Source organism: Canis lupus, chromosome 9 (genome assembly GCF_048164855.1).
Source record: "Canis lupus baileyi chromosome 9, mCanLup2.hap1, whole genome shotgun sequence".
NCBI lineage: Eukaryota > Metazoa > Chordata > Mammalia > Carnivora > Canidae > Canis > Canis lupus.
The window spans coordinates 66,831,096-66,851,987 of NC_132846.1; the positions used below are offsets into that span (position 1 = coordinate 66,831,096).

The following is a 20,892-nucleotide window of genomic DNA, read 5'->3' on the forward strand; positions in this document are numbered from 1 at the left end:
GAGATGGGAGGATGTGGAGGAATGAATCTAGAGGACCAAGCCAGGGGAGTTGGCGTGTTCGAGTCCCTGGAAGCTGCTCCAAGAAGCTCAGGCTCCTTTGCTGTGTTGGGCTCATGGGAGTCTGCGAAGTGGCAGGCGGCTGCGTGTACTCCAAGAGGTGTTCAGAAAGCACCTACTATGTAGCAACAGAGGTGGCTGTGATACAGGCTGGAGCCCATAACCGGGGGGAGAAGAGACACAGAAAAAAAAGCAATCACCTTGATTGAGCTCACGCTCTGTGCCAGGCATGACTCTAAATGTCGTATTTTAACTCACTTCCTTCTTCCATCAGCTTGCCAAGGAGATGCTATTATGACCAGCATTTCCGTTTCATAGACCCTGTCATTTTAGTTCCACAGATCAACGGAAGGGTTGGTAACTTACCCAAGGTAATAGAGCTGGGAACCCAAAGCTGGGCAAACAGGCTCCAGAATCCACCCTCACCACCGGGTGAGGCTGTTTCTTGGTGCAGAGAATAAGAAACAACTCCTCTCCCTCCCCCAGCACCCAGGCTAACCCCGATCTCCCTTCCTGTTCTCTGGCAGGATTGACTACACCCCCATCATGTGTACCATAGAATTTTGTTACAACAAAAATTATAGATGTTCATCTCTGCTCATGGGTTGTGGAGGAAGAAGAGGCTGTATTAGGGTTTGTAGCAATGATACGTAGCAAACAACCCCTGTATCTCAGTGGCTCCGAAATGATCTTTTTTTTAAATGTTATTTATTTATTCATGAGAGACACAGAGAGAGAGAGAGAGGCAGAGACATAGGCAGAGGGAGAAGCAGGCTCCATGCAGGGAGCCTGACTTGGGACTCGATCCCGGGTCTCCAGGATCATGCCCTGGGCCGAAGGCGGCGCTAACCCGCTGAGCCACCCAGGCTGCCCCCCTAAATGAATTTTTCCTTCCCTCTTACTGGTCTGTGGATCAACCGTGGCTCATCTGGGCTTGACCAGGTTTTCCATCCAGGTGTGCTCCACTGTCTGCCATCCCAGGGCCCAGGCTGAGGACACAGGGATCCCCTGAGCTTGCTTTTCCATCACCAAGGTGGTGGCACAAAAGCGTCAGGATCAGCGATGCTCCTCAAAGCCCCTACTGGGAACCGTCACACAGTCCTCGCTTGTAGTTATAGTCAGTCACGTGGTCAGGCCGACAGCCAGTGGAGTGGGAAGTTGGCTCCACTCACAGGAAGCCATGGCAAAGGAGAACGAGAAGGAAGGTCTGCAAGCAAATGACATGTTGCTCCAAGGCACCAATGGAAAGGGCTTGAACGCAGAAGACGTGGGGAGAATAAGCTCAAGCAGGAGTCTTCCCTGTGGACTCCTGTTGGAGAAAAAGAGGTGAGAGCTCTTGTGGGCACATCTGAGCTTGTAGGTGTGGGGCTGGGAGGAGGTGGATGCTTTGCCCCGTGCCCTCTGCTATCTCCGCAGAGGACTGGGTGAGTCATCCCTTGGGCAGTGAGGCCAGGTGTCTGAAGAATATAGAGGAGGTTCTGAGTGCAACTAGCTCTGTGAATGCGCCAGGAGCTGATCTGGGCTGTGGGAAGGACTGGGGGACAGCTCTGTGGACAGCCCCAGGCTTTCGGTCCCCACCCCTGGGCAGGGGGGGGTCACCATCCTGTCTCAACACTGACTTCTCTTCCACTCACCACGTCAATGTCTTGTCTATTGGGTTTGAGTTGAACACAGTGGCAAACAAGTTGCAAAGAAGTTGTAAATCTTGCCCAAAGAATAGGACTTCTTGATGTCAGCACAAGTGATACTAGGGAGCTACTTGGACTCTGCAGAAGAAGAAGACCCGGTGGTCTTCGAAGAGTTAGTGCTCAATTGGCATCATGGCTGATGACGTGATAGATGTTTCAAATGATTTTATATCAATGGATAAAAAAAAAACCCTCGGGAAAATTGATAAACACTTTAGATTTTTTAAAAAAGATTTTATTTATTTGGCAGAGAGAGAGCACAAGTGGGGGAACAGCAGAGGGAGAGAGAGAAGCAGTCTCTCCACTGGGCACTGAGCAGGGAGCCTGATGTGGAGCTCGATCTCATGACCCTGAGATCATGACTTGAGCCAAAATCACGAGTTGGACGCTGAACTGACTGAGCCACCCGGGTGCCTCAATTTTCACTTGTACTTTTAAAGACAAAGTTCCAATCACATTATTTTACCAGTTACATGAGATGTTGGTTCCTAATTTTGGCAGACTCATTCCTAATGGCCCGTTGTTCCCTCCTTGGGTGGCGAGGCTCCCACAATGAGCATCCATGAGTTTGTGTCCTCCTCCTGCTGGCAGGGGCTGCAGGTAGCTGTGGCTCTTGATCCCTCTGATGATGAGCTCAGCGCTGCAGCGTCAGCACCCTGCTGGGCCAAGGCCACTGGAAGGATGTGTCCAGGCCCCATTGGTGGGAAGCTGTGTGACGTTACGATGACACGACATGTTCTGTGTCACACTGAAGATAACTGCCCTGGATACAAAAGCTCAGACATTACTGCTTCACCACGTCACGCCCAATATTACGTGGGCTCCGATTACAGTCTGGGGAAGTCAAAATACAATCCAGGATGGGTACATTGTTAAAGTGATTGAAACATGGAAATGAATCTGAGCAGAAAGGTCTAAATCTTACCTGGGTTAGCATTATTGTTATAATAAATAATCGTAATAATCCCATACATTTTATAGCTAGCAAAATCCTTCTTATACATTACTTCGTTTGTCTAGGTTACGGAGAATAAATCTTAAGGCTTAATTTCTCTTGGAAGTATCAATCTCCAGTCTATCCTCTACCTAGCTGCCTTTTTAATGGTCCCAAAGCACAGCCTCCCCGTTCACTCCCTAGCTCAAAAACTTTGAAAAACTTTCTGTGTCTAGAGAGCAAACTCCAAACTCCTTAGACTGCCATTCCAGGCCCCCAGCACCCTGCTCAAAGGTCTCATTCCATCCGTGTCTCTGGATGCTCTTCCTTGGGCATCTTGGGCTTCCTGTCTCCTTGCTGCACAACTCTGGTTTTCACGCTGGTGCCTCTGTCCAGGCGGCTGCCACCCTGTGGATGCCCTTCTCTCACCTCTCCATGTGTGCACCTCACAAAGTGCAGCCTTCAGACAGTTGCCTGAGTCCCCCTGGGAGCTAGGACCTCTTACCTTTGAGATCCCTTTGTACCTTCTCTGAACCCTTCTCAAGACAGCCTGCCCTGTAGTAGAATAAGAGCATACACACAGTCAGTCCCCTCCACTTGGCTGTAAGCTCTTTGGGTGAGCAGGACCTCAGCTTGACCTCCTACCTCAGTTATCGCCCCCCCCCCCCCATCCTGCCAAGTGTCTAGCCAAGAACCGACACAACCTTCTCTGTAAAGAGCCATATGGTCAACATTTCAGGCTTTGAGAACTGTATGGTGTCTGGTGCAACTGTCAGTTCTGCCACTGAGTGGTGAAAGCACCAAACCAACACATAAACACACGGGCATGGGTGGGTCCTTGCGACTTGTTGTGTGACTGCTGTAACCTTGTGCAAAGAGGGAACCTGGAGCCAGTCCCCCGTGGGAGGACACCTGCCACCCTCTAACCCATCACTGTCCACATAGTGGCTTCCCTGCACCCCATCTACTGGATCCCCCCACCCACTTCCCAAAGTGAGCAGCAACTATTGTCACGATTTCATTTTCCACTTGAGGACATGGGCTGGGGGAGTGTGTAAAAGGATTTAACAGAGCCCCAAGGCCATCAAAGGTGGTGCCATCTTCTTTGGTGGAAGCAGAACTGAATGGGGGGACCCAGAGCCATTCCCTTGCAAAAGCTGCCACGACGTATTCTGTCTCGAGGTCCTTTTGCCATCACAACACACAGCCGTGTGCACTGGCACGCCTGCCTTTCTGTAGGAGGAGCAGAAAGCCTCCCCCCTAGAGCCTCAGTATGTAGGGTGAGCCCTCTCTGGAAGCACTGGGAGCCTGTGGCAGGTGCAGGTAAAGATTTGCATGGGGACCCACGTCATAAAGAAGAATGAACTGCTGGGGACCCAAACAGGGAGGAACATCACTCCAAAACAGAATGGAACTGAAGCGCCAGATAGCTAACCATGGGGGTATTTCAAAGCGGAAAGTGGAATGTTTCCAGATCTTTCCTAGGTCACTAGTGACCTGGATGGTCACCTGCATTTCCCTCTCCCCCTCCCACACGAAGACACAGGTAAAAGAAAAACAAAGCTCTCATTTCTCAAGAAGAGACAATATTGTAGCCAGGGAGTGAGGGCATAATCTTTCCTCCACGATTCTTTGAGTAAAAATGCTCCTTTGGAGAGAACTGTAATTCTCTCTGATAATACCCATTATGGTTTTCCATGTGAGTGAAGAGCTAGAGCCAGAGCTTTGAGAAGTTGAACGTGAAGTACAAAGTTTTCTTTTTATATCTTGCGTGATGGGGAAGTTCAGGACCAAACCATTGAAGAGCATTAGCAAAAGAACTCGAAATACAAGGATCCATCCAGGACTCTTAAAAAACAAAACAAAGCAAACCAAGGCTGCTGCTTGCAATCCTCTTCATCTTTCTAATTTTTTCCCTTTTAATGGACCAGAGGAAAAAAAATGATCAAATTAGGATGTGAAACAAAGAGGAACCCAAGTGGGGGCAGGATGCTGCTTCCTCTGGGGATTCTGGGACAGACAGTGAACCGTCCACTCATCCACTGAATTTCCTCCCTCTGCTGAGACTTCCACTCACTCTTGGATCACTTCTTTCCCTTCTCAAACCTCGCTGCCCTCCCTCCTTCCTTCTCTTCCTCCAGTGTTTAAAACCCTGCCTCCCACCTCTCAACATTTAAAAAATTCTTAATGATGCAACCTGAGGTTGCCATGGCAACTGATTTCCTTGCCGAGGCGGTGCTAGAGGCCTGTGATGGCGCTGCCATTGAAATTGCAAATAATTTTGTTTTTCTTTCAAAATTAAGTAGTCTGTCTAAAGTGTCCCACTGTGGGGTTTCCTGCCCCTAAAGAATAAGCCTCCCATGCACTGAAATATCCAGTTATTGCATTTGCTCCATATCTTTTATGACTTCCTTCTTCACCAGCATAGAGACGGTCCCTCTGGAAAAATAAGAACACACTCTTTGTTATTTCTCTTTTGTCAGGGTGAGAAATGCTTCTGATGAAGTCGACGACATTTGATGTCCCCCCCCCCACCCTCTTTTAAAATTGTCTTTGGTTTCCCATTCTTAAAAACAGCTAAGTTTCTTTCTCCTTGAATCTTGAGGACAGCTTTGTAAATAGCTCATCAGAGCACAAAGACTCTGTTTGGGGAAGGTCTGGTTTGGTATCACCCTACACAGTCTTGGTGGGGTGTCTCTCCATCTCCCATGTTGCCTTAGCAGCTTCCCAGCACTGGCAGGGGCTGGGCGCCTTCTCGGGGCACTGCCTCTGTTCCCTCAAACCTTGAACACACCTTGCCTGTCTGCCTTCCTGCCTCCCCTCTCTCTTGCCCAAAGCCCACCGCTGAGCCTGCTCTCCCTGAGGTCAGGGCGGTTCCCTAAAGCCATGCCGATGTGGCATGCTCTCTGCCTCAGTTTCCCCTGAGAAGTCGGGATTGTCATCCAAGTGAGCTCAAAGCAAAAACCGGTTCACTGCTTCTGAGGCTCCTCAGGCAGATCAAGAATACAGTTGTGTGGTGCTTGCACAGGACACCACATGCTTTCAGCATCCAGCCCGCAGCCAGGGAGTCCAGTGAACACTCTCCAGTTCTATCCCTGACCTCCCTGGGCCCTAGGACCCCATCAATCCTCCTCCTTTTGAATTTGTCCTTGTTTGGCTTTGATAACAGTGATCTCTCCATGATTTCCTCATAGCCCTGCCCCGTGCTCTTTGGGGGAACCTCACTATACTACCCCAAATTTGTATTTCCAGCCCATGGGTTACCCTCTAAACAAACTCTACACCCATATGACCATCTCCTGAGAGTCACCCCATGGGTATGCCCTAGAGCTCTCTGACATAACAGGTGCCCGCTGGAACCCATCATTTTATCCTCTTGCTCTTCCCTGGTCCTATAAACATTGTAAGTTGTATCATTGTCCATAGGACAGAAACCTGAGAGGCAGCTTTGGATCTTCTCTCCTGCAGGCTCTATGATCGACCAGTTAGCAGGTATGTCAGGCCTACACCGGAAGAGCCCCCCACGCCATGCCCAGTAGGCTTTACCACCCCCTGCAGTAGCCTCCTGATCGTGGTACCTCCCGCCTCCCGTCCTGCCCCTCTCAGCCATGAACGAGCTCTCTCTGATGCAAACAGGAGCGGGACAGTCCCCCGCAACAAGCAAAACATCCTTGCATTGAGGGTGCAAGTACAAGTCCTTGGTTTTGTCTTTCTGGGCTTGACAAGCCTCCAGGGGTCATCCTGGGCCAAAGGAAGGCTCTAGGCCAAGGGGAGACAGAGTTACTGTGTGGGTTGTTATTGCCCATTTCTCAAGATTTCTTGGCAGACTGTCTGCATCTCGCCAGGGCAGAGGCAGGACATGGACATGAGCCTTCAAGCCCTACACTTTTCCTGGAGGATGAGGATTGGTTGCCAGGGGCAGGGGACTCATACTCTTTCTTTCCTTGTCCCTCCAACTTGTGGCATGCAGCCCACAAACCATAACAGCATGACCGTCTCGTGACATTTGAGTGGCTTGGGTGTTTATTCAATTCCTACTTTCGGGTGCACCTGTTCTGGGCCAGGTCCCGTGGATGTTGCATCCAGATGCTCAGCACCCTTCATGCACCTGCCCGCAGAGGCCGTAGGAGTGAAGAATCATCCTACGGCTAGGATGAAGGAGCAGGTAAGAAATCACCCCTGTCCTCCAGCAGCCCCCAGTGTAGGGGATGAGTGGACACCAGAAGGGGCCACTGTAAACGATGGGGGGTGCTCCACAGCTCTTTGCTGGGTGACCTCAGGCAACCATCTTTACTTCTGCAGCCACTGGTTCGACATCTTTTAATGGAGCGAATGGGACCTTCCTGTGGCTGGACTGGGGGAGCTGCACAGGCCTGGGTGGATTCCCAGCAACCCCTCAGTGACTATGCCCTTGGTCACATTGTATAACCCCATGGTCTCAGTTTCTCTATCTGCGAAGTGGGAAGAGCCAGGGTCTCCACCTACAGGACTACGTCAAGGGTCAGATGAGAGCAGGTGTGTGTCAGAAGATGCTCAGGGCAGCGACCTCCCCGCTGGGGAGTTTCCTGGGTACATGGAGCGGAGAGCTGGGGGAGTTGGTCAGGCAAGGTGTCCCGGGAGAGGAGAATGAACAGTGAAGTGTGTGGGTAAGAAACAGCAGGGGTGCAGGTGTGTGAATGTGCTGTTTGTGAGATGTGTGTGGTGTGTGTATCTGTGTGTGTATCTACCTGTATTGTGTGTGTGTGTGTGTGTGTAAATGTGTCTGTGTGTCTGTGTGGCATGTGTGCATGTGGCATATGGGTATTTATCTTTGTATGAGTGTGTCTATTCGTGCGTGTGTCGTATCTGTGTGGTGTGTGTGTGTGGTCCATATGTGTCTATCTGTGTGTGTGTGATGTGTGTGTGAATGTGAGCCTAGTGTGCAGTCTGCATGTATCTATCTGTGGCCTGTATGTGTATCTGAATATGTGTCTGTTTGCCTATGTGTGTGTCTGTGGGGTGTGCATATCTGTGTGTGACGTGTATGTGATGTGTACGGTGTGTGTTTCTATCTCTGTGTGTGTCTATCTATGTGTGTATGCGCGTGCGTGATATTGTCATAGGCACCTGGTGGCGAGACATGGGGCTGGAGAAGCAGACACGTGTCTCACCGAGGGTGACCATCTGGGCCTTGTTAGAGAGCTGTGACTTTGCCTTGAGGGGCCCTGGGAGCCACTGGAGGTTGAGCAGGGGTGTAAAGTGTCATCCGGCCCCTCTGGCCAGCAGGGGTGTGGAGGGGAGAGGACAGCCAAGGACTGTTAGGAGCATTCTGGGAGGTTCAGTGGTAGCGGCCAGCAGAGCCCAACCTGGTAGAAAGTGTCTAGACGATTCTTCACTCCTCCTACGGCCTCTGCAGGCAGGTGCATGAGGGGTGCTGGGCATCTGGACTCAAGCGAGCCTCGCCCCTTCCATCCGGTGGCTCACAGGATAGGAGACCTACCTCTGCTTTCCCCCACTCCATGCATTTAAAGAGTTTCTAGAATGTTCTCACCTTGTTGGGATTTGAGACAAAATCGCACATGCTGAAAATTCCAGACCTATAATTTGGCAAGCTTGGAATAACCGTAATTTAGCACCTGGGGGAAGCAGTTCCCGACACACAGTAGGTTCTCAACAAATACTCGGTGAATGAACGAATGGTTTCTGGGTGTGTTCCCCGTTTTGTTCAAAGAGCAGACACATCCACCTCTTGGGGTTCCTGGCTTGTGTCCTGGGTCAGGGCCCAGCCTGGCTCCGGCCGTGCGGGCTCTGCACACCTTTAGCCGACAATCCTCTCCGGCCTCCGCGTCCTTTGGGGCAGCGGGCCTCCTCCCTCACACTGAGGGTGCTGAGGATGGATGGCGTGCTCCCTGGGGGACAAGAAAGGACGAGAGCCCTCGGCCTGGGTTTGCTCAGTGAGAGGCTCGAGTTCTGGGGTGGACAGGCCTGAGTCCACGCACACCCCGCCGCGGGGGATGCCCGGTGAGACCACATTCCAGAACAACAAGCAGGGCTCTTAGGTATTTTCCATTTAGTCTCAACCAGGAGGTGCTAGGTAGCTTTGTGAGGCATAAGTGCCTTAGGGATTAGAGAAATTCAATTAAATTCAGATAACCTTCACATTCACCATCCAGTTTCCACACACCCAACCAGACCCCGGAACCATCTCCAATTTGCCCAGCATTAACCCCCTTCTCTTTGTGTCTCCCCACTATCTACTGAGATAAATGGAGGTGCCCGGAGAAAATGCTTCCTTTTGAGCAAAGTCGATTTACCCGGCATCACTGGGGGTTAGGGATGGCTCAGAGCCTTGAGTGGAAACAGAGAGTGTGTCTATTTACCTGGAGAGCTTCCTCTCCAGCTCCTTCACACGAGGCATCCTAACGTTGGCAGAACAATGCCTGCAATCCGCCGGTCGAAGCAGCCCCCCAAGCAGGAGGCAGCGCGATTCGCGGGAGTCAAGGTCTTCTGTGATTGCACGAGAACACTCGGTAATGATGATAAAGCACTCAGAAAGTAATGATGTACTTCAATGTACACATGAAGCACTTTTAATTTTTTTCTTTTCGACAAAGAGAAAATTGAAGTGGGCAGCTTCGGTGAAACGTACACCTCTGTCCCTAACTCACGCTGAGTGGCGGATCTAGGAATGTGGGCGCCGGGGCCGAAGGCATTATTGCCAACAAAAAAATTCTTTTACAGGTGACAAGCGAACCTTTGGCTCTGCTGCTTCTCTTGCCTATGAAAGCGTTTCTGCTAAAGCGCTGCTTCAGGAGTGGGGTGCTCCGCTGGTGTCTATGGGATGTGGACGTTCGGAGCGAGACTTGTAGATGGAGGAGGTGAGGTACAGCTTGCTGGTGGGTGGGGGAGGCATGCTACAATCCTTTTCGGGAGAGTAGGGGTCTAGTTCCCAGTGTGTGTCAGCAGATGGGAACCCAAGGAGAGCCCCGATGAGCAGGACATGTATTGGCTAGCTTTTGCTACAAAGTGCTGCATAACAAACAACCCTTACACCCAGTGGTTTTAAATAACACTTCTTATAAATCTGCAGATTGGCTGGGCTTAGCTTGGCAGCTCTGCTTCACCATGGATGTGCTTGGTGGGGTGACTCTGCTCCTCACATGTTTAATTCTGGGCCCCCCGGCAGAAGGGACGATGGCTACCCAGGGGGAGGGCTTCTTAGGCGAAGGCAGAAGCACAAGACAACATGGTCTCTTAAGGCTTAGGTTTGGAGCTGGCTAACTTCCGCTGGCCCATATGCCATTGGCCAGAGAAAGTCGCATGGCCAAACCCAAAGTCATCAGGTGGAGGTAATACAGTGTCCATGAGGCCATGATGAGTGTCTGCCATGTACATTTACTCACTCTGGTCTGTTAGATCCACTTTCTCATTTTTTCTTCTTAACAGTTCTAGAAAACAGGAATTATTATGCCCATTTTACAGAGGATATTTGGTGAGGTAAAGTAACCTCAAGGAGATTACATAGCAGAGTCGGGATGAAAACCTAGGTCTGCCTAACTCCAAAACCCAGCCCTTCATGCATCCATCCATCCATCCAGTCATCATCCATCCATCCATCCATCCATACATCCATCCATCTATCCATCCATCCATTCACATATTCATTCTTTCAACCAGTATTTCTTGAGCACTCTTCATAATAAAGACAATGAGCATGAGGAGATGTCAGTAAAATGAAGGAACAGAAGACAGACATGTTGTTCAAGCACCTACTGTGTGCAGAGCAATTTTACATAGGAAATCCAGTTTAATTCTTACAACAGCTTGAGGAAAATTTTGTGTGGTTTGGCAATGGGGAAAAAAGACAGGGAACTCTGTCCCTTGCCCCAAGATCATACAGCTGGTAAAGGCAAAACCAGAATTGAAATTCAGCCCTTCTGACTCCCTAAAGCCTCTTGTTTCCAGATGCCTTACCATCTGTCCTCCTCGGGTTTGTGTCTCTGAACGGGCACATCCAGCCACAACTCTTGAGCATTTCCTGGTAGGAAAAATCTCATCATGTTGCTCCACTCACAACCCTTGGTGAAAGCCCAGGGGAGCCTGCGTTGAGAGTTGCAGGCTGGGATTTGTCCCATGGTACTGCATCTCTGCATCTCTGATGGCCAGAGATGACAGGACTGTGACAGGAGAATCAGAACAGAGGGAAGAGGTCCTCAGCTGCTCATGGTGCCATGCCGATGGTGCTCCATTGTAAGGACTCCTGGTAGAGCATCACCTGAGCTGTGTGCTCCTTCCCAGGCTTCTAGTGCCCAGGAAAGGACTGTCGTTGCTTCTGGCTGGCTGCAGTGTCTTTCTGAGCCCTTGGGGACAGCCTGCTGGGGACTGGATTTTTTTTAGGAGTTTATTTATTTATTTGAGGAAGAGAGAGAGGCAGAAACAGATAATAAGCAGCAGGGAGGAGACAGAGGGGGACAGAGGCAGACTCCCTGTTAAGCTGGGAGCCCAACATGGGGCCCGATCCCAGGACCCCGAGATCATAACCCAAGTAGAAGGCAGATGCTTAACTGACCGAGCCACCCAGGCACCCTTGGGGACTGGAATATTATCTCGAGGTTGCGAAGCCAGAGATAGAAGAGACCTGGGAACTCCCCCCACCACACACAAGTGGGAAGATTGAGTGTGGAAATGTAGCAGCAGCTGCTGGTGTTCCACCTGGACCCTCTGCAATCATGGACATGGTCACACCCACTTGAAGAGCCAGTGGTGCACCCTTTTTGCTGGAGGACTGCCCTCAGGAGTGAAGTCCACTTAGCTCATGTACCTAAAGGGCCAACGGTGTTTGGGTATCAAAATATGAATACCACAATGCCCTTGTGTCTCATTGGGACAACCTGACATGTGCCAGGATGCTTGAGGGTTTGCATCACAGTTGCCATCTGTGGCATTTTGCTGGACACCACCACCTTGTGTGGGCCCCCTTCCCTCCCCACCCCACTTTTACTGCTCCTCTGGAAACAGGAACAATCAATGATTTCACAGGAATTCTCACTAGGGGGGGCTGCTTCTGGGGAACCTGACCTAAGTCAGAGAGGTGTAAAAGTCTAAGAGAGAAACAACTACTAATTTTAAACCAAGCAAAGCCAGCTCCAGTTTTATTTCCAGCTAGGTTGACCACCTCCGAATCCAGATGACCAAAGGTCATTGGTATGATTGGGCTTTTGTTAGGTAGCCTGGCCATTCTCCATCTGATTAGTTCAGCAAACCTGAACCAAGCCTCACCTGCATGCCAGGCACTGTACACCGTACACCGAGAGACAACCAGGGAGTGGATAAACCCATTGGCCATAGTCAAGGGTGATGGTAGAAGATGTGCAGGGGACACAGAGGAACACAGCTTGTTGTGAGGGTGTGGTGGGGCAGGTATGGATATCCTGTAGGAAGTGGGTAGGGCTGGTGAGGTGTAAGTCAGGTGGGGGTGGGGAGGCCATTCCAGGCAGAGGGAACAGTGTGAACAATGGCATGGAGGCACAGCAAGGGGTGGCTCAGAGTTGCTGAAATATTAAGTTCAGGGCAGAGCGTAGCACATGTGACTAGGAAAGCCAGCAAGGGGCAGAATCAGAAGGGCTCTGTAGACCACTGTTAGGAGTTCGCCAATATCCAGGGTAGCTATGGTGTAGTTTGAGCAGGATGGTGACATGGTCCCACAGATTTTAGAGGGCACACATCTGTTGCAGTGTGGAGGACAGCCTGGAGAAGTCCGGCTGGAGACAGGAGGCCACTGCCATGGCGATGAGAGCCTGAACTGGGGAGATCCTGGTGAGCAGGAGACTCCTGTCTTGCACTTCAGCTCTGGTCACATCAAAGATCTCAGATTCCCTCCATCATGCCTTTCTTTCTCATGGTGCTGTGTCTGCTCATGCTGGACCCTCTTTCCAGACTCCCCTCAGACTGCTGGACCCCTGGGCTCTCTCTCGCTCACCCATCAAGCCTCAGCTCAACCACCACCTTCTGTGACCGACTTTCTCTAGCTTCCCAGGGCCAACTAGGGACCTCATCCTCAGTGTCTCCAGTGTACCAATACCCCCATCTATGTGCCCACTGCTCTAGGAACCCCTTGAGAGTCAGGCCACCTTTTCCCTTTCTGTGTCCCCTCTGCTCAGCGCTGTGCTTCTTGGCCTACAAATGGGCTCCAAAACACATCAAGGGAAAGACTATAATGGAGAACTGCTAAGGGCTGAAACAAGGACAGGGACCGTGCCATGCATCTGTGACCCCAGCAGTCAGCAGAGCCTGGCGTGGAGTGGAAAGTGGCTGCATGTGGACTGATCGCTCATCACGGCGTGAGATATGGGGAGGGGGTACAGGGAACAACTATAGTTCTCTGGGTTTTCTCAGGGTCCTGAGGTGGGGGGATTGTATGTGCCTCCACCACCAGAGCTTCCACTATAGATGAATCCAGAGTTACGAGCAATTCAGTCCCCTCACACTGCTGACTGGCCTGGCAGCCCGCCCTGTGGTCAATGGGTCCTTCCAGCCTGTGTCCCCCCCGCCTTGGAATGCTCTCCTCACTCAGCCAGTGCAAGTTTACAAGGGTGCAGGGGAGGGTCTCTGGGCCAGGCTTAGAAGTGGCACCCCTTCCTTTTGCCCACATTCCCTTGGCCAGAGCTCAGTCCTGGGGCCGCACCTAACCGGAAACTGGAGCATCTAGTCTACCTGCATGACCCTGGGGCAAGGAGATGAGTGCTGATGGACACACAGCAGTCTCTACCACCGGCGAGTTGCTTAGCCTCTCCACGGTAGCTTCTGCTACAAATGGGGAGTAATCATACCCTCTTCCACTGTCGTCCTGCGGGGTGATGGTGCTGCCACGGCATGGATTCTCCTTAGAAAGTGGCCACACTGGGATCTCTTAGCTCTCTCACTATCCTTCTGAAGCTGTTGTTGCTGTTCTCAGACCAGGCCTCAGTACCATGGTGTGGGGACAAGGCCTACTGTCGCCCTTAGCAGCATCCCACAAAAACTCCCACGTCCAGAGCAGGAGGAAAACCCACAGTTCCCCCTTCCAGCTTCCACACGTCCCCTGATTGCTGACGCCTTCCCCCAGCAGGTGCATGAGATAGAGACGAGGCATCTGAAGGACCTCTGCACACTCGCATTAAGCCCTGGCCAGCGTGGCACTGTGCGTCCCAGCCCGGCCTCTGCATCCTGATGGCTGTTGTCACACTCACTCAAACTATCTGGAAAAATAAACTTTATTGACTTCATTTTCACCTTGAATGGAAACGTGTAAGTCTGCATCTTGCAACGGAAATGCTTTCAGAGGACACCCCCCTTCTCAAATTCCTCCTTCTTTAAATAAAAGCCTCCTTTTCTCTCTGCCTCTGTCTTTCTTCCCTTGGCTGTGTTGTTCAGCGGGCAGCATTATGTGGAGGTTTTTCTACAGTGGGAGCCTTTGGTGACCCTGTCTTAAAAAACTGCTTAAGCATTCAGTAATAGCCCATACAGTGGCTCTCTAAAAATAAACATCTGCTTATAAAGAATTTAACCTGGGAACGCCATGCTTTAGGGGAGAGGGCATCCTTAATGGACACTTAGTGTGGAGCCGAAAAGGACTCTATTGCAGCTGAAAACTGACAGCCTCTCGTTGTCATGATACCAGGGATATTGTAGCAGCTGGGCTGGGGGGCTGGAGAGGTGGCCATGATGGTGGTGGGCTGGGAACCAGGAAAGAAAGGCGCCTAGGACAGACTTTGTTGGTCTTTGGACCATCCTTTGGCCACCTGTGAAGAGCGAGAGGTGGAAAAGAAGCCAGGAAGGATGGGAAGAGGAAGCACGTTGGGTGCAGCCAGACTCGGTTTCCTTTTCTGGTTTTGCCACCTCCTGGCTTCTGGATTCTGTGCACACCCTCAATGTCCTGAGCTCCACATCTTCATCCCTAACCTGGAGATGCCAAATCCACACTGTTAGGGGTGCTGGAAGGATTAGGGATGGAGTATGTGAAATTCCCGGGGACAGTCTGGCAGATAATGAGCATTTAATAATACAGTGGTGGTTATAACTGAGGCCACTCATCTGGAGAAGGCAGGTGGAAGCATTGTGGGTTCAGCTCAGAAAGAGGCAAAACTCTCCATGTTGGGTCCCAGAACCCAGAAATGGGAAGCATGCAGGAGCATGGCTGGAAAGATGCAAACATTGGGTGGGGATTTGCTTGAAGCCATTTCCAACTATTGATGCTACAAGCATCATCTGTTGGGCTCTCCCCAGCACAAGGCCCCTGGGGATGTTCCATTTCCCAGGTGAGGGGGCTGTGGCTCAGATCTGGGAGCACTCAGCCCGTAGGGGAAGCTGGGGTGCAGACCCAGAATGGGCTCTCTCTTGCACACAATGGTAATTCCCTTAGTGCTTACCCCTTAAAACCTCCCCCCACCAAAAACAATAAATAGTAACTCAGTTGTTCATCGGATGGCTCATCAGTGTGAATTCCACTGTGGCCCACAGCACACAGTACCTAGACGGTGTATGGATACAGGGAGGGGAGAGGCAACCACACCTCCACTCCCGTGGAGCCCCATGTGGGTTGTGAGCTAGAGATGACTAGGCAATGACAAGTGTTGGCAATGATGAGAAAGAGCAGAACCCTCCTACACTGCGGGTGGGAATGTGAAATAGTGCAGTCACTTGGGAAAACAGTCCAGCAGTTTCTCAAATGGTAAAACATGGAGTCACCATAGGATTCAGCAATTCCAGTTCTAGGTATGCACCCAGAAAGAATGAAAACCTGTACACAAATGTTCATAGCAGCACTATTCATAGTAGCTAAAAGGTGGACACAATCCAAATGTCCATCAGTGGATGGACGGATAAACAAGATGTGATCTGTCCATACAACGGAATACTGCTGAGCCATAAAAGGAATGCGGCACTGACCCCTGCTACCAGGTGGGCAAGCCTTGAAAACAGTGTGCTGAGTGAGAGAAGCCAGTCATGCGAGCCCACATGTTGTGTGGTTCCATTGGTATAAAATGTGCAGCACAGGCCAATCTATAGAGACAGAGAATAGATGAGTAGTTGATTAGGGCCGGGGGGATGAAAGAATGAGAGGTGATAGCTAAAGGGTACAGGGCTTATTTCTGAACTAATGAAAGTGTTCAAAATTGGCAGGGGTGATGGTTGTGGACATCTGGAAATACATTAAAACTGTGGAATCATACAGTTTAAACAGGTGAATTGTATGTTCTGTGTCAATAAAGCTGTTCTTTAAAAAGATGAGTTGGTGGGATGCCTGGGTGACTCGGCAGTTGGGCAGCTGAGTTCAGCTCAGGTCGTGATTCTGGGATCCAGAGTTGGGTCCTGCATTGGGGTCCTGTGAAGAGTCTGCCTCTCCCTCTGCCTATGTCTCTGCCTCTCTCTGTGTGTGTGTGTCTCTCATGAATAAATAAGTAAATAAATAAATAAATAAATCTTTAAAAATAAAATAAAATAATAAAATAAAATAATAATAAAATAAAATAAAATAAAATAAAATAAAATAAAATAAAATAAAATAAAAAGAAGAGTTGGAGAGGTATGTTTGCCAGAAAAAGAAAATTAGAGTGTTCTTTTCAGATGATTCTGGAAGATGCTCAGTGGAGAGAAGCAGCCAATTCTCCCTTTTACACAACTGTTATGAAGATGAATGGATACTGCATGTAAAGGCAACTTGCTTGACACCTGATATTTGGGGGACTTCCACAAACAAGTCTGTTTTCCTTAGTGTAGACTTAAAATCCCAACGGACTTTCCAAGGCCAATAGGGTTTCCTACCTACTTTGAGGTAGGAAAGCGCTGTAAGCCAGCATTTCTAAAAGGGAGGAAGCAGGTGAGAGTGTCCCATAGCCAACTGACCTTGGGCAACACTTGACCTCCTGTAGGAGGTCACCTGCACCTGTTACTGTATGTGTGAGTCTAGCCAAGGACCCTCCAACCCCACCCCAAAGAGCATCTAGTGGATCAGTTTTCCAGGAAACCAATGTGGGAAATATTTGAGCCTGTTAAGACCTGTAATCAAAGTGTCAAGAGCATTCTAAGACTGCAGAGCTGGATCCTTTCTTCAGGGGCACAGCAATCACACCAGAGCTGCTCTTGTTGATCCAGTTCAAGGTCCCCACTGTGTTAACTTAGCTTCTTCCCCCCTGGCCCTCAGGCCACCCACCTTTCAGCTAATGGACCTCACAAAGTGCTCCAACGCCACTTGGGCGTGGTGCCTAGGGGGTGTGCAAGGTTGGGAAGGTCTCTTGAGTGCCTGGGAGCAAGCCAACAAGGCCATGTAGCTCAGGGGTCATCCTATGCCATGAAAGAACCAAGCCTTGGCCTGCCCCAAGAGAGGGTCTTTACCTTCTTGAAGCCTGTGACAACACCTCAGACAGCAGAAGGCGGTGGGCTCTCAATCAGGGTCCCCCCTGAAGACTGCTCCCCAATTCCCCAGTTGGACTTGCCCAAGAGCTTTCTGAGGACTCAGCTCTTCCTATGTGAAATGGGGTAATAATTCCTGTTTCTTCTAGTATGGTGAGGTTTAAATGAGACGAGTTTCTGTGAAAACACCAGCAGAGGACACAGAGTAAACTGTTGTCCATCAAAACTTCAACATTGTCTTCGGTGTTGTCGTCATCATCGATGAAGTGGTCCCAGGTGGCCACACCCTTCCAGATCACTCAGGTAGGTGCCTTTGCAGAGTGTTGCATGCTACATCCATTGCACATTCCCTGGAATTGGGAAACGGCCTCCCCACGTTCGGGCAAAGAAACTGAAGTGTGTTCAGATGACTTAGCTGCGGTCAAGTTTCCCTAGGAGGGAGGATACGATAGAGGTTAGGTTTCAGCCCAGATCGCTTGGAGCACTAGTCTTTTTCCTCTCTGGTGAGCCCCTGCCTTCCCCTGAGATGCACCTGGCACTGTTTTAGCAGAAGACCTGCAGAGCACTAATGAGGGGTCTGTTTAAAAAGCCAGAGCACATCACCCCCAGACATCCACCTAATGCATTCGTGCCATAGGTCATTGGCTGGGGTGCCCTAATTAACGGGATCTGTCTGGTGGGGCTGGTTTTGAGGGCGGTCCATGCCTGTGGAGACATTGGCTGCTTCCATCAGCCTAAGAAGAGAGCTCCCAGCAGCCAAGCAGGGGGCAGGGGCCTGGGTGCCAGACCCTGGGGCCCGCTGAGAAATGTCCCAGGTGGGTGGATCATCTGTCTGCCTGGTAAGTTGTTTCCTGCCTCATGGGAGAAGGCAGTTTATTGAGTTCCCGCTATGCGCTAGGCATAGTGCTGAGTGCTTGGGAATCAGCAGGGAGAAAATGGGCAAGAACCCCTGCCCTGGTGCAGCCTACAGCTGATTGACAGGGGGCAGATGTAAACACCTGAGAAAACACAGTTTAGGGTGGGGTAGGTGGTAATAGGTCCTACGGGGAAGATCAAGCAGGAGCCAGATGGACCAGGGTTGATGCTAAGGAAGGGGGTGGGGAACACTGGCTTCTCTACCACATGAGATGGGCGGCCAACTGGGGTCACAGACATAGGTGCCAGCGGGCAGGCTGTGGGTGGTGGCTGGGTGAGGAGCCTCAGCAGGGCATTCTGGACAGCAGGGCTTATAGAGCGAGGGAAGAAGTGGGAATGGGCTAGAATTTGGACACTGGGTGGGTACCCCAAATGAGGTTATGGACTCGGGCACATGGATGCTCTGAAGGATGGAAACAGGAAGACAGCCTTGTGTGAATTTCATCTGTGGGTCCCCGGGAGGTCTCATGTCTGGGGTGCAGGCCCATCGGTAAGAATTCATTGAAACAAATGTGGTCCTTGTCTCAAAACTCACCCAGTGAGTTGTGCTGCAATACTTTTGTGTTAAAAGCATTACTCTAGGGGTCTGGGTGGCTCAGTCGGTTAAGCGTCTGATGGTTTTGGCTCAGGTCACAATCTCAGGGTTGTGAGACCGAGCCCTGTATCAGGCTCCACACTCAGCATGGAGTCTGCTTAAGATTCTCTCTCTCTCCCTCAGCCCCTCCCCTGCTCTCTCTCAAATAAATAAAAAAATCTTTTAAAAAGTATCACTTTAGCACACATTTGATGTGTGTCACAAATTTTATGACCTTTGCGGCATTTCTGTATTTCTGGCCCCTTCTCGGCCTTTGAGAAAGTAGCTTCCATCCCTGAGCTGACCACTTCAGTCATTCCACAGGAATTAAATACTTACTGCTGCTAGTCCATGGCCAGCAGCATCCCAGGTCTGGGGGTCTGGCTGTGAACAAACAGACAACAGTACCTGCCCTCCTGGGGCTTATGCTCTTGACAGTTGGAGAACAACAGGTAAAATATATTGTATGTCAGATGGCCGTACCATGAATGGTCATACTGTTCACCATGAGGACAAACTAGGGACAGGAGCCAGTGGACAGAGCCTGGAAGGGGGAATGGGGAGCAGGGATGGAACTCGGGGCTTAGTGCCCTGCACCACATGGGGATGAGAGGTAAGTGGGAATCCTGGATGCCTTGGGGTGGCTGATGTAACCTGAGGGAGGAGCACTGCGGTGTCTGTCCCCAAGACCTCAAGGCAAAAGGTGACCATGAGTCTGTGAGTGGTGTTGGGTGGGAAGAGTGGGGGTCTTGCCAGGAGCAGGCAGGCTTCCTAGAGCCCTCTCTTCACCTCTGCCAGTGGAACCCTGGAAGCCAGGGGCAGAAGTCTTCATCGAAGCAAGTAGAGTTCCTTGGGGTGGGGTGGGGTCAGGATGGCATGGGGAGATGGAGGACCCCCACATCCACTCTTGTGCAGAAGGCTCACTGTGCTTCTCTCCTTCCGAGCCTATTCTCTGGCCCATGGGGCAGGGAAGACCAGGGAGCTCATGCTCTAAGAGCCACCCTCAGCCAATGAGAAAGGATAGTCAGTGGGTAAATGTTTAACTCCCTTGGTTCCAGGGGGGACCATTCTGAGGTGTGATCTACACAGGCTTTCTGAGGGCTCCCAGGTGCCCCCTTTGCAGGCTCTCCTCCTGTCCTGGCCTCCCTTACCCACTCCCTCACATGCCTCCTGGGATCAACCTTCCAAATAAACTACTTGCACCCAAATCCTACCCTTAGGGTTTGTGTTGGGAGCACCCAAACTAAGGTGAAGAGAGATGCATCCAGTCCACATCCTTGCATTCAACGCATGGGCTGCTACCAGTTGGTAAGACCTGCCAGGAGAGCAGAAAGTAGGGTTAGGTGATTTGGGTCCACTCTCTGCCCTGAACCTCATGGCAAACCCGGTGAAGACACTGTCTCTGAGCACCTGTTGCTCGCACCTCAATGTACCTCGTGTGCCTCAATGTACCTCATGTGCCAGGGCTGTCAGTCCTCCCTGGTGCCTGAGTAGACTGACTTCTCTGTTCAGGTTCCTGGTCAAGAGGTCAAGGTTCATGAAGAAGCAGGAGCAGGAGAGGTCACGGGTGTCAGAAAGTCACACACAAATCTCACTTCTAGACTTTTAAGAAAGAGTATCCCCACAAGCATCCAGCCATGAGATCCCAGCAGGGCTCCCGGGCCTCTCTGAGCTGTGCTCTCTCTCCTAAAAATGGAGGTGACAGTCCCCATCATGGCGTGCTGTAGTCTCTTTGCAATAACCGGACAGCAAAGTCCATTGCTGGGTGTGCGTGGTCCTTGGTACGGTTCTCCTCGGGGAGAATTGAGTGTGAGTATAAAAGTGTGGGCTGGGTGCTGGGGCAGAGGCAACCTATAGAGTTGGGGCTCCCACACCCCAGATTTTTCAGGATCTTCAACAGTGAAGTAGAGTCACCGATTGAATACATTTTCTTCTCTCTTGCATGTGAGCCCTGGTAAAAACAAAGCAAAGTAAAACAAAACAAAACAAAACAAACAAACAAACAAAAGAGTCACTTAGGCTAAGCTGTATGGCACCAACTCAAGACTTTACAGTTTCAGTTGTCCCAGAAATGGAATCTTAAACCAGGTATTGAGCAAGTGTCTGATCAGCCCTAGTGAGGTGATCTGCCTGAAAACACCCCACCACCCCTACAGTAATCAATCCTCTTGTCACCTTGTAGAACTTCCTGTCTCCCCTCCCTTCTGCCTATAAAGTCTTAGAGTTTGCCCACCTCCTCGAAGCTCCTTTCTAGCTGCTAGATTCAATGCTGCTTGATTTGAGTTGATTTTTGCTCAAATACTCTCAAAAGTTTCAATGAGCCCTCAAGCTCCCCTCTTGGCCCATAAGATAGG

The 20,892-nt window shown here is 50.6% G+C and overlaps 1 long non-coding RNA gene across 1 annotated transcript; it reads left to right on the forward strand.

Moving 5' to 3' along the window:
• Positions 1–1,211: 1,211 nt before the first annotated feature.
• On the forward strand, positions 1,212–14,014 carry LOC140639563 (uncharacterized). Its single transcript, XR_012036223.1, has 3 exons — positions 1,212–1,383; positions 9,400–9,536; positions 13,763–14,014. It is a non-coding gene; the product is annotated as an uncharacterized lncRNA (long non-coding RNA).
• The last annotated feature ends 6,878 nt before the right edge of the window (positions 14,015–20,892 follow it).